Here is a 12,647-nt window from a genome sequence, read left to right as displayed (position 1 = left end):
TTTAGGGGCACCCTGAACCTTCCTTCCTCAGATTCCAGATTACGAAATAAAGAGAAGAGCAAGAAGAAAGACTACCTGCCTGCAGCTGCTAAGAAGAGGAAGACACCAACTGCTTTTGCCCCAGCCCTACCGGCCTGTCGACCCTCGAACCTGCTCCTGCTCCAACCCGGCATCTCTTGTGGCCAGCAACCTCACAAATCCCTGGCATCAGCCCGGAACCGCGAACCCTTCCCACTCTGCACCCGCCAAGCCTGGCCTGTGCCGGAGTGAAACAAGACCATGAGGACGACCCCACGGCGACTGTGACCCCGAGTCCGGCACCCAAGGACTTGCCTCGATGTTCCTGATGCCTGCAGCCTCAGAACCAGGTCCTCCCCCCCCCCCTCCCCCTCCTGAGAGTTGGCATGCTTCCTAGCATTAGTTACCACTAATGAATCTAAAGGCAGTTGACCCTGGATGTAGGTGGGATCATTGGGAGCTGGTTTATATTTTGTCAATCCTGGGATTGAGAATTCTGGCCCTAACAGGGTCTTTCAATATGTAGGTTTAATGACACCCTTTAACATTGGCAGGGTTTGTACAGTTTGTAACTGTTCAAAGGTGTCTAGAAGAAAGTCCTCGTCTGCAGGGTCAGAATGCATCTGAACACCATGGTAGAGAGCAGCTCTATTTACAAGTTGACCAAAGCCAATATTGCCATCTGGGGGAGATGGCTTTGTTGGATATGCATGGGGATCAGGGAGGTCTGGAAGATATACTGGGTCATCATTATCACCCCAATCGCCCTATGGTACGTCTGTCGTCATCAGGGTCAGTGAAAGGGTCATTGTTGCCTCCCCCATCTCCTAAATCATCCTGTGGTGAGTATGGTGGAAGTATAGGAGAATGTGGAGGAGAGACGGGCTTAGGAGGAAGAACAGGAAAAGAGGGTCTTATAGATGAAGTGGCACAGTCTTTTCTTTACACATGCACTACAGGAATGCCTGGTGTGTCCAGTTTCCTCTTCTTGTGTGGAAGAGCAGCCAGATGTCTGGTTTTGGGGTCTATGTGGAGAGTTTGTTTTGGATCGATAGTATCCGGCCGAAAAAGTTCTTCCTCTTCGGTAACCACTTTTGGCGCAGATTTCTTCGGGTCCGAGCGAGGTTTGGATTTCTGCTCCAAGGCCTTGGGAGGTGGCTTGGGGTCCTTCGGTTTGGCTGTGGAGGCGGAAATCTTTTTAGGTTCCGAATGTTTTGGTTTCGGATCAGATTTCTTTTCTTTCGGCGTCAAGGTGCTCGGTGCCGATGTCTTTTTGGGAGTAGGCTGCACGCCCGACTACGGTGCTAATGGTGCCTGACATGCGGTTTGCTTGGTCCTGAGCTACCCGAAGGCTTGTCCCTTATCTTCGGAGCTGGGCCTGAGGGCGGGGCTTCTGAAGCTGGTTTTTGGTGACGACTGGGGCCAGCTGGCGAAGTCTTGACCAGGGCTTTCTTTCTTTAGGGTGGAATTGGGGTAGGGGCAATTGTACTCACTCGTTGACCAGGAGTGATGTGGTCGTCTGCTTCGGACACGATTTCCAGGTCCTCAGAATCCTCCTCCAGGACATAGGGGTCTTCATCGAAGATGTCCACCGGTACAGGAGCTGCTCGTTGCGCCAGGTGTCGTCGGGCCTGGCGCTCACGGATCTTTTTAGATCTAAAAGAGGCGCAGGCTTGGCAATTGTTCTCGTCGTGCTCGGACGAGAGACACAGGTTACAGACCTTGTGGTGGTCACTGTGTGGAAATTTAGCTCCACACTGGGGGCATTTTTTAAATGGAGTCCTTTCCAGGAGCTGTAGCCCCAAACGGCGTCGATCGGACCAGGTCAACGACTGGAAAAGAGTAGTTGAGGTGCGCGTCAAAGATCACGCGATCGAAAACAATACAGTCGAGTTTTAGATAGTTTAGCGTCGAAAAGGTTTGGAGAATATTGTGCCGAACCGGAGCATGGAAGTTGCATCCGAAGCCAATGGCGGAAAAAAACAATCTGAAGATGGAGTCAAAGCCCATGCGCACTATCGTCCAAGGGAGGAGTCACCTATCTCTGACTACAAAAGACTCTTCCAAGACAACAACAAGGTGCAAGCATCTGAGCCCAACACCAGATGGCGATCTATGCACAGTGTACAATCTGCAGCTCATATGCCTCAAACATAAGAGTTATCGGTTTTGAGGTAAGAATTTGGTAGTGGGAGTGGAGGTTCTGGGGGTAGACTCAGGGGTCCCCCAAGGTCAGGATGCACTCTTGTTACACCCTCAGCACCACTAGGACGGCCGGGTGCAGAGTGCTGAGGCCCAATGTTATCCAAAAGGAGGCCTCCGGTTGTTGGCCACTGGGTTGTGGGTATCGAGTATAAAGGGGGCAACCCATATATACTACCTGACCTGGGTCAATAGATACAGTACAAAAAGTGTGGTCTTGGTAGCAAACTTATTTAAGTGAGAAAATATTAGTAGCAAAACATACAACTAATTCATTGTAGCATGAATCCAATTTATTTTGTTTAGGGGAGGGATACAATCCCTAATGCGAGGCCTTGAGATAGTTTCGCCTAGCAAGCCAGAACTATTGTAATTTTCTTCCCAATTTTGCAAGCTGAAACTGCTGCAATTGTCACTCTTTTACATGAGAGCTTCCACAGGCCCACATTTTCCATTGAACGGCTGAAGTTGACAGACGCCTTGAACATAGTGCTCTTTTTAGTCCTGATGAAGACCCCACCACAAGGACGACATTTAGTCCTGTCCTAAGGGGTCGAAACGTCGACAACACCCATACAACACAAACTTCGGCGACATGGTTTACAAATAATTACTTGTCCATTAGAGTTGTGTATTGTTTGGAACTCTTGACCCATTTGAGGCTGGAAAAGCTGATACCATGAAATGTTGATGTACATATGTCACGAATACCTTCTCCCGGTCCCCTACCTACACGTTATCACTCACCACCCACCCCTTTCCCATCTTTCCCTTCTGCACCCAGAGCACTAATATATTGCACTGAAAACCATAGAGTAACAGAGTTGCCTTTATTTGTTAATGCTTTGAATTTAATCGCATTAGGGATTGAATCCCTCCCCTAAACAAAATAAATTGGATTCATGCCACAATGAATTAGTTGTAGGTTTTGCTATTATTTTCTCACTCAAATAAGTTTGCTACCAAGACCACACTTTTTGTACTGTACTGGGTTGTGGGAGCAAAGCTTTTGGACTTTAGCTCAGGGCAAATGGGGAAACAAATTAGCACCAAAGGTGCACCCTCAGCGGCACTAGGGCAGCTGGGTGCAGGGTGCGTTCTCACGTCGGACGCACCGTTTTCAATTAAGAACCTCCAGTTTGCAAAAGCGCTGCAGGCAGGGAGATGAAGGTCTTCTGGGTGTGCCCACCACTTCGAGAGGTAAGTTGGGAAGTTAGGGGTTGGTTAGGCACCGTTTATTTGGGCACACAAGGCTGTGGGGCATCCGGTGCAGGGGTGCCTTTTGGAGTGGGATCTTACCACCAGCTCCTGGTCACGGCTAGGGGGGCCTTCTGGATTTAGACTGCAGGCGTCGGCTGGAGGCTTGAAGCAGGACAGGAGTCGCCGTATCTCGGGTCAGAATCACCAGGGTGACCTCATGGTTTGCTCACTCGAGCTAGGGCCGTGGACGGCGGGTGCAGAGTGGTGTGGATTTGCGGTTTCCGGCCAAGGCCAGAGGTTGCAGATGAACAAATCTGGTGTTCACGGGAGACAAAGTATTTGAGGTCGAAGGCAGGAAGGTCCTCTGGGGTTTTCGTGATTGCTGGCTGCAGGTCACACCAGGATTTCGCAGGAGCACGTTCGAGGTGGAGACAGGCAGGTAGGGCTGGGGACAAGTCAGTGGGCATCTTCCTCTTGTTAGCAGCTGCTCGGTCCTTCTTCTAGTGGTTTCCTCTTGTCTGAGTAAGCAAGTTTCAGGGGTGCCCCTAAATACTAGATTTAGGGGCATTACAGGTAGGTAAAATGATGAGAAAATGGGTCCCTTCCCTGGGGTGAGTACACCCTGTAAGAAACCGGCTTTATATATACACACCACACCAAAACGAGGTATAGTGTGTGTATAGAGTCCAAGTGTCCCCAGAGGTAGGCAGAGTTTAAAGTTAGATATAACCTTACTCTCTAATAGTGGTAGCTTGGTCGAGCAGTAAGGCAGTATCAGAGAACAGTGTTAAGCATTTGATGTACCCACTAAGTCAGCAAATGAATTCACACACTTAAGAACTGAACTCTAGGCCAATTGTGTTTCTATAAAAAAATATACTGTTTATTTTTAGAACCAAGCAAGCCTGGTACAGGTAAGTATTAAATACTTTTCAGTAATAAGTTACTGGATATAGAACAGTTTGAAAATGCAATAGAAATTGTACTTTGTTTGATTTACAGGGGAGCAGTAGAATGCAACACTTAGCAAATACAGTACATTGAAATGAATTAGGCTTTTTCAGTAAATTGGTGGGAAGTTGCTTTTTACGTTCCTTTTCTAACTCAGTGCTGGATACCTAGATTCAGCACTGGGACATTTCCTGGAAACAGGCAAATAATTACGTTTTGGTTATTCGCATGATTTTTAAAGAATATTTTCAGATTTCAAAACTCCACACTTGGAAACTTTTTGGAGCAGTACATTGAATTGAATAAGCTTTTACAGTAAATTGCAGGTAAGTTACTTTTCACGTTACTTTTCCAACTCAGTGATGGATACCTAGATTCAGCACCGGGACATTTCCTGCAAACAGGTGAGTAAACATGTGTTGGTTATTTATGAGATTTTTAAGGAATATTTTTAGATTTCAAAACTCCAAACTTTTTAGAGAAAAAATGTCTATGTTATCCTATGGAGGGAAAACAGGTTAACGGTTCTCAGGTAAGTAATCGGCTGTGGTAGTTAAGGTTCTGGGGTTAGATTCAGGGGTCTCCCAGGGTCAGTGATGCACTGTTGAACCCTCAGCGGCACTAGGGCGGCCGGGTGAAAGGTGCTGTTTTGAGGTCGGGTGCCCTGTTTTCAATGAAGAACCTCCGGGACAAAAAGGCACTGCAGGCTCGGAGACTAGGATCTTCTGGGTGCGACCACCACTTCGAGGGGTAAGCTGGGATGTCGTGAGTTGGTTAGGCACCGTTGGTTTACGCACACAAGGCCGTGTGGCGTCTGGTGCAGAGGTGCCTTTGGACGTTATATTTTCTTACCCGCTCTGGTCGCGAAGGGTCCTCTGGATTGAGGCTGCTGGCGTCGTCTGGAGGCTTGAGGCAGGTCAGGGGTCACCGGATCGCAGGTCAGGATCACCGGGGGAACTCCTCGTGGTGTTTTTCCGCTCGGGCAGGGTTCAGCGGGTGCAGAGTGGGCTGGATTCGCGGTCTTTGGCTGGCATCAGAAGCTGCAGTTTAAACACGTCCAGTGTTCACGGGAGAAACAGTCTGGGAAGTGAAAGCAGGCAGGCAGGTCCCCCAGGGTTTGTGATGGCTGCTGCACACGCTGGGATTTCGCAGGAGCGGGTTCGAGGAGAGACAGGCCTGTAGGGCTGGGGCCAAGCCAGTGGGCGTCATCCCCTTGTTAGCTCTGCACAGCACTTAGTCCTTTTCTTCTTGTAGGTAGGCTGTATCCGAGTAAGGAAGGTTCAGGGTGCCACCTAAATACTAAATTTAGGGGAGTTACAGGTCGGTAAAGGGCAGAGACCAATGGGTCCCTTCCCTGGGGTGGGTACACCCCCTATTCTGCCTCTCTCCAGCGTGAGGGAGCATGAGCTCAGCCTGATTGGCTGAGTAACTCCATCTGCAAGATGGCTGGGACTGAGCTGGGCTTCACCTCCCCGCCCCCATCTGAGGGGTGGAGTTGGCATAGGTGGGCACACCCCTTCCTCACTTGTTTTTCCCGCTGGTTCTCCCGCCCAAAATGGGGGTCAGAACCAGTGGGGACCAGTTGCTGAAAGCAGCAAGTAGCCTGGGGAAGCTCACAAAGGCAGCAAGACTTTGAAGCTTTCCCTTCGTGGACCCTGCCCAGCCTGGGGGAGGAGGCTTTGCACCTCGTCCCAGGATGTGCATCGTTTCAGGCCCCCAAGAGCAGCACGTTTGACCCAGCGGTCTAGAAACATGTTAGGTGGTGGCAGCTGAAGGCAGCCACTCAGCCTAGACACTAGTGGTAGGGCATCAGTGTGGGGTTAATTTGCTGAGAAGTTTGATACCAAATGAATATGCTACTTACCAGTATGCATCTGTTCTTGGCATGTAGGGCTGCTGACATTCATATCTGTGCATAGATCGCCGCCTAGTGTTGGGTCCGGATGTTTGCACGTTGTTGTCTGGAAGAGTCTTCGAAGTATCACGAGATAGGTGACTCCTCCCCTGGACCACAATGCGCATGGGCATCCTCTCCATCCTCAGATTGTTTTTCGCCATTGTGGCAGTGATGGAGTAGATACAGTAAGTGATGACCATGCTATACAGTAATTTTGAGAGCTGCAGCTGCTACAGGCGCCGGGGAGGAGGGTGGGCGATATGAATGTCAGCAGCCCTACATGCCAAGAACAGATGCATACTGGTAAGTAGCATATTCAGTTCGAGGCATGTGGGCTGCTGAATTCATATCTGTGCATAGAATACATAGCAGTACCTCCTATTAGCGGCGGCTACCAGTGCCAGCTGCAGCAGTCTGAAAAAGAGTTTTGAGAACAGCCTGTCCTACAGCTGCCTGCGGTTTTGAGTGTACATCTACACAGTAGTGTTTGGTAAATGTATGTATAGTGGACCATGTGGCTGCTCTACATATTTCCTGTAAAGGAATGTTTCCCAGGAAAGCCATGGACGCCCCTAACTTCCGTGTTGAGTGGGCTCGTGGGGGAATCGTTAATGTGCGTTTAGCTTTTTGATAGCAAATTTGAATACATTTAACGATCCATCTGGCTATACCTGCTTTGCAAATGGCATTGCCCTTGTGTTGTGGAGAAAAGGCAACGAAAAGTTGTTTTGTTTTCCTAAAGTTTTTAGTTCTGTCTATATAGTACATGAGGGCCCTCTTTACATCTAGTGTATGGAGCATTCTCTCAGCGACATTTTGTGGATTTTGAAAGAAAACAGGCAGTTAAATAGTTTGATTCATGTGGAACTGCGATATTACTTAAAGCATGAATTTGAGGTTGGTACGTAGTACGACCCTGTTTGCGTGAACCTGTATGAATGGCTCTTGAATGGTTAGTGCCTGGAGTTCACCAACTCTTCTTAATGAAGTGATCGCTACTAGGAAAGCTACTTTCCAGGTGAGGAATTGAATCTCACATGAGTGGAGAGGTTCGAAGGGTGGACCCATCAGTCTGGTGAGGACCAAGATGAGGTTCCACACCGGTGCTGGCGGGTGTCTTGGGGGAATTACTCGTTTAAGTCCCTCCAAGAAGGCTTTGATGGCAGGCACTCTGAATAAAGAGAGGTGCTGCCTGTTTTGGAGATAGGCTGCCATTGCGGTTAAATGGAGGCTGCCATTGCGGTTAAATGGATACGTATTGAGGTGTATGCCAGATTGCATCGGTATAGGTGTAAGAGGTAACAGATTATGTTTTGAATGGATGCGTCTAGCGGGTTAATGTCATTGTTGTTGCAGTAAATGACAAACCTCTTCCATTTAGCCGCATAGCAAGCTCTGGTAGTGGGTCTCCTGGCCTCCTTGATGATTTCCATACAGTCAGGTGGCAGGTTTAGGTAGCCAAACTCTAAGACTTCAGGAGCCAGATTGCCAGGTTCAGCTGTTGCGGATCTGGGTGCTGAATTTCGCCATGGTTCTGCGTTAAAAGTGCGGGTTTGATCCGCAGCCTTTGATGCGGCACCACGGAAAGTTCTAGAAAGGTGGTGTACCATGGTTGGCGCGCCCATGTGGGAGCAACTAGGATGAGTGTCAGTGAGTGCTGTCGCAGTTTGCGTGCCACCAGCGGTATTAACGGCGCTGGGGGAAAAGCGTACGCAAATCTGCCGGACCAGTTCATCCATATCGCATTGCCCTGCGACTGTGAATGTGGGAACCTGGCGGCAAAGCTTTGGCATTTTGCGTTTGTTTGTGGCGAATAGGTCTATCTCTGGATGACCCCACTGTTGGAAGTATGGTTGGAGAACGGACGGATGTAGTTCCCACTCGTGCATCTGGTGGCTGTGTCTGCTGAGCAGATCCGCCATCTGGTTGTCCTTGCCGGGGAGGTGTTCCACTATGACAACCACTGGGGGTGACCAAAAGAAGGTGGTCACAAAACCTCCCCAGGGGAAAGGTGGTGAGAATCCCCAAGATAAAAAGTCTGAGTCTTCCAAAGGGCCCCAAAAACCTGTTCAGGTGGGTGGAACCCAAACTACTCCTTATGTGCCCCAACCATATAGGGGGAAGAACTTTGATCCCTTAAAGGCCTGGTGTAATACCTGTAAGCAGCAGGGACACCTAACTGTATCTTGCCCCCAAAACAAAGCCCCTAAGGCACCCAGTACAGCCACTCCTGGGGCAGCAAGTATACAAATGGGATCAGAGGTGTACCCTGAGCAAATCTGGGAACACACTGAAGCAAGTTTAGTCTCCTTGGGAGAAGTGGAGTTTGCCACTGTGGCTGTGTGGCCCCCCAACCTAAAGAAATACTTACAGTACCCCTGGGTAAATGGAACTAGGGTAGAAGCTCTGAGGGATACAGGTGCCAGTGTCACTATGGTGAAAGAGACACTGGTTTCCCCTGAGCAATACTTGATTGGGAAGTCTTACCCAGTCACTAACGCTGACAGTGTCACCACTAGTCATCCCATGGCCATGGTAACATTAGGCTGGGGGGGGGGGGGGGGGTTACTGGCCTGAAACAGGTAGTGGTCTCTCCAAAGTTGCCAGCTGCATGCCTGCTTGGGAATGATCTGGAAACCTCAGCCTGGGCTGAAGTTGAGTTAAAGGCCCATGCAGCCATGCTGGGCATCCCTGAATTGGTGTGTGCGCAAACCAGAGCACAGAGCAAGAGGAAGGGTGAAAAAGTAGGTTTGGAGCCTGGAATAATGGCCCAACCAACCAAGAGGAAGGGCAAGGAGACTGGGGGACCAGCTTCTGTACAGCCAAACACTCAGAACCCCTCTCCCCCTGGAGAGGATGTAGATACCCCTGAGGGAACTGAGTCCATGGAGCTTGACCCTTACCAGGTTGAACTCTTGGGCCCAGGGGGACCCTCTAGGGAAGAGCTGTGCCAGGGCCAGCGAGACTGTCCCACTCTTGAAAGCCTGAGACAACAAGCTGCTTCAGAAGCCAGGGGAGATGTCAGTGGTACCCACAGAGCTTATTGGGAAGAGGGATTACTGTATGCTGAGGCAAGAGACCCCACTCCTGGAGCCACCAGGAGGGTGGTAGTGCCACAGAAGTACAGGGAGTTCCTCCTAACTTTGGCTCATGACATCCCCCTAGCTGGACATCTGGGGCAATCCAAAACTTGGGAAAGGTTAGTGAGTCACTTTTACTGGCCCCAGATGCACCAAAAGGTGAAGGAGTTTGTCAGCTCCTGTGTTACCTGTCAGGCCAGTGGCAAGACAGGTGGCCACCCAAAGGCCACCCTTATTCCACTACCAGTGGTGGGGGTCCCCTTTGAAAGGGTAGGTGTGGACATTGTGGGTCCACTTGAACCTCCCACAGCCTCAGGGAACAAATTCATTCTAGTAGTAGTGGATCATGCTACTAGGTACCCTGAAGCAATTCCACTTAGGACTACTACAGCTCCTGCAGTAGCCAAGGCCCTCCTGGGTGTCTTCACCAGGGTGGGTTTTCCTAAGGAGGTGGTTTCAGACAGAGGTTCCAACTTCATGTCTGCTTACCTAACACACATGTGGAAAGAGTGTGGAGTGCAGTACAAGTTTACTACACCCTACCACCCACAAACCAATGGCCTTGTTGAGAGGTTCAACAAGACATTGAAAGGTATGATCATGGGACTCCCTGAGAAACTCAAAAGGAGGTGGGATGTCCTGTTACCATGCTTGCTTTTCGCTTACAGGGAAGTGCCACAGAAGGGAGTGGGTTTCTCACCCTTTGAACTTCTGTTTGGTCATCCTGTAAGGGGACCACTATGTCTTGTAAAAGAGGGCTGGGAGAGGCCTCTTCAGGAACCCAAACAGGACATAGTGGACTATGTGCTTGGCCTAAGGTCCAGAATGGCTGAGTATATGGAAAAGGCATCCAAGAACCTTGAGGCCAGCCAGGAGCTCCAGAAGCACTGGTATGACCAAAAAGCTGCACTGGTTGAATTTCAACCAGGGCAACAGGTGTGGGTTTTGGAGCCAGTGGCACCAAGGGCTCTCCAAGACAAATGGAGTGGCCCTTACCCTATCCTAGAGAGAAAGAGTGAGGTCACCTATCTAGTTGACCTGGGCACTAGCAGGACACCCAAAAGGGTCATCCATGTGAACCGCCTTAAACTCTACAATGATAGGGCTGACATCACCATGCTGATGGTGACTGATGAAGAACAGGAAGCAGAGAGTGAGCCACTCCCTGACCTCCTATCCTACAGCCTAAAAGATGGGTCAGTAGATGGTGTGATTTTCTCAGACACCCTCTCTGCCCAACAGCAGACTGACTGCAAGCAAGTCTTGCAACAATATGCTAGCCTCTTTTCCCTGACCCCTGGTCTGACAAGCTGGTGTACCCATGATGTGGACACTGGTGACAGTGCACCTGTCAAGAACAAAATCTATCGACAGTCAGATCAAGTCAAGGAAAGCATCAAAGCGGAGGTCAGCAAGATGCTGGAGTTAGGGGTCATTGAGCCTTCAGAGAGCCCCTGGGCTAGCCCAGTGGTTCTGGTCCCCAAACCTCATTAACAGGGTGAAAAGAGAGAGATGAGGTTCTGTGTGGACTATAGAGGGCTCAACTCTGTCACCAAGACAGATGCTCACCCTATCCCAAGAGCAGATGAACTGATAGACAAATTGGGGGCTGCCAAATTTCTCAGTACCTTTGACTTAACTGCAGGGTACTGGCAGATTGGCATGGCCCCAGGAGCAAAAGAAAAGACAGCATTCTCCACCCCTGATGGGCATTATCAGTTTACTGTGACGCCCTTTGGGTTAAAGAATGCCCCTGCCACCTTCCAGAGGTTGGTGAACCATGTCCTGGCTGGGTTGGAGTCCTTTAGTGCAGCTTATCTTGATGATATTGCTGTCTTTAGCTCCACCTGGCAGGATCACCTGATCCACCTTGGGAAGGTTTTAGAGGCTCTGCAGAGTGCAGGTCTCACTATCAAGGCGTCCAAATGCCAGATCGGGCAGGGCACTGTGGTGTACTTGGGCCACCTTGTAGGTGGAGGCCAGGTACAGCCCTTACAACCCAAAATCCAGGCCATCATGGACTGGATAGCTCCAACAACCCAGACCCAAGTCAGGGCATTCCTTGGCTTGACTGGGTACTACAGGAGGTTTGTGAAGGGGTATGGGTCCATTGTGACCCCCCTCACAGAACTCACCTCCAAGAAAATGCCCAAGAAAGTTAACTGGACAGTTAGTTGCCATAAGGCTTTTGACACCCTAAAAGAAGCAATGTGCTCAGCACCAATTCTAAAAGCTCCAGATTATGCCAAGCAGTTCATAGTGCAGACTGATGCCTCTGAGCTAGGGATAGGAGCGGTCCTATCCCAGACCAATGATGAAGGCCAAGACCAACCTGTTGCTTTTATAAGCAGAAGACTACTCCCTAGAGAGCAGCGTTGGAGTGCCATTGAGAGGGAGGCCTTTGCTGTGGTTTGGTCCCTGAAGAAGCTGAGGCCATACTTGTTTGGCACTCACTTCCTAGTTCAAACTGACCACAGACCTCTCAGATGGCTAATGCAGATGAAGGAGTAGTTTCTTACCTGTAACTCCAGTTCTGTAGTAGGGGTATCTCTGTTATAGTCATAATCTATGAATAATCCCCGCCCATGTGCGGGGACCCCGGAGCAATCAAAAATATCTCTTAAGCTGTCCCGCATTTGCAAACCTGCAAAGACACTTAAGAGACAGACAAAATAATACAGCCTAATCACCACAAGGCTGCACTGGCCAGCACTTCCTCTGAAGTGAACACAAAAGCCAAAATAAAGTTGAAATGTCATTTTTATTCACATTTGACATGTTCCTTTATTATCACACACTCCCTTCACCAAAATCCCTTTAAACAATAGACAGGAAGGGGTGGACAGACAAGCCCTATAGGCTGTCATTATGTGTCTGCTAAAGGGATACCGTGCCTTTAAGAAACTCTCCAGAGACCCCCCGGTATCCCAGGATGCACAGCCAACACAAGTTACTTTCAGTTCTTTTTGAAGGTGTATAACAACAGGCCTGATACCGTCAGGTTACTCCACCGGGGAGGAGGGAGGGTCGCTTATGACTATAACAGAGATACCCCTACTACAGAACTGGAGTTACAGGTAAGAAACTACTCCTTCTGTAGTAGGGGATCTCTGTGTATAGTCATAATCTATGAATAGAATGGCAAGCCCATCCCAACCAACAAGAAGCGGTGGAGTAAGACCAACCACCAACAAATCACTGTGCAAACAAATTCCTTAGCGAAGCCTGCCCAACCTGCGTATCTGCCCTAGCATCAGAGTCCAGGCAGTAATGCTTTGTAAACGTATGGACTGACTTCC

At 49.5% G+C, this 12,647-nt stretch overlaps 1 protein-coding gene across 2 annotated transcripts in view; it reads right to left on the bottom strand.

The window, feature by feature from the left end:
• SF3B1 (splicing factor 3b subunit 1) overlaps window positions 1-12,647 on the bottom strand; it is a 339,385-nt gene that overhangs the window by 177,861 nt on the left and 148,877 nt on the right. The gene's annotated exons all lie outside the window — the stretch shown is intronic.

Source organism: Triturus cristatus, chromosome 3_2, assembly GCF_964204655.1.
Source record: "Triturus cristatus chromosome 3_2, aTriCri1.1, whole genome shotgun sequence".
Taxonomy (NCBI): domain Eukaryota; kingdom Metazoa; phylum Chordata; class Amphibia; order Caudata; family Salamandridae; genus Triturus; species Triturus cristatus.
This window is presented reverse-complemented; position numbering and strand designations above follow the sequence as displayed.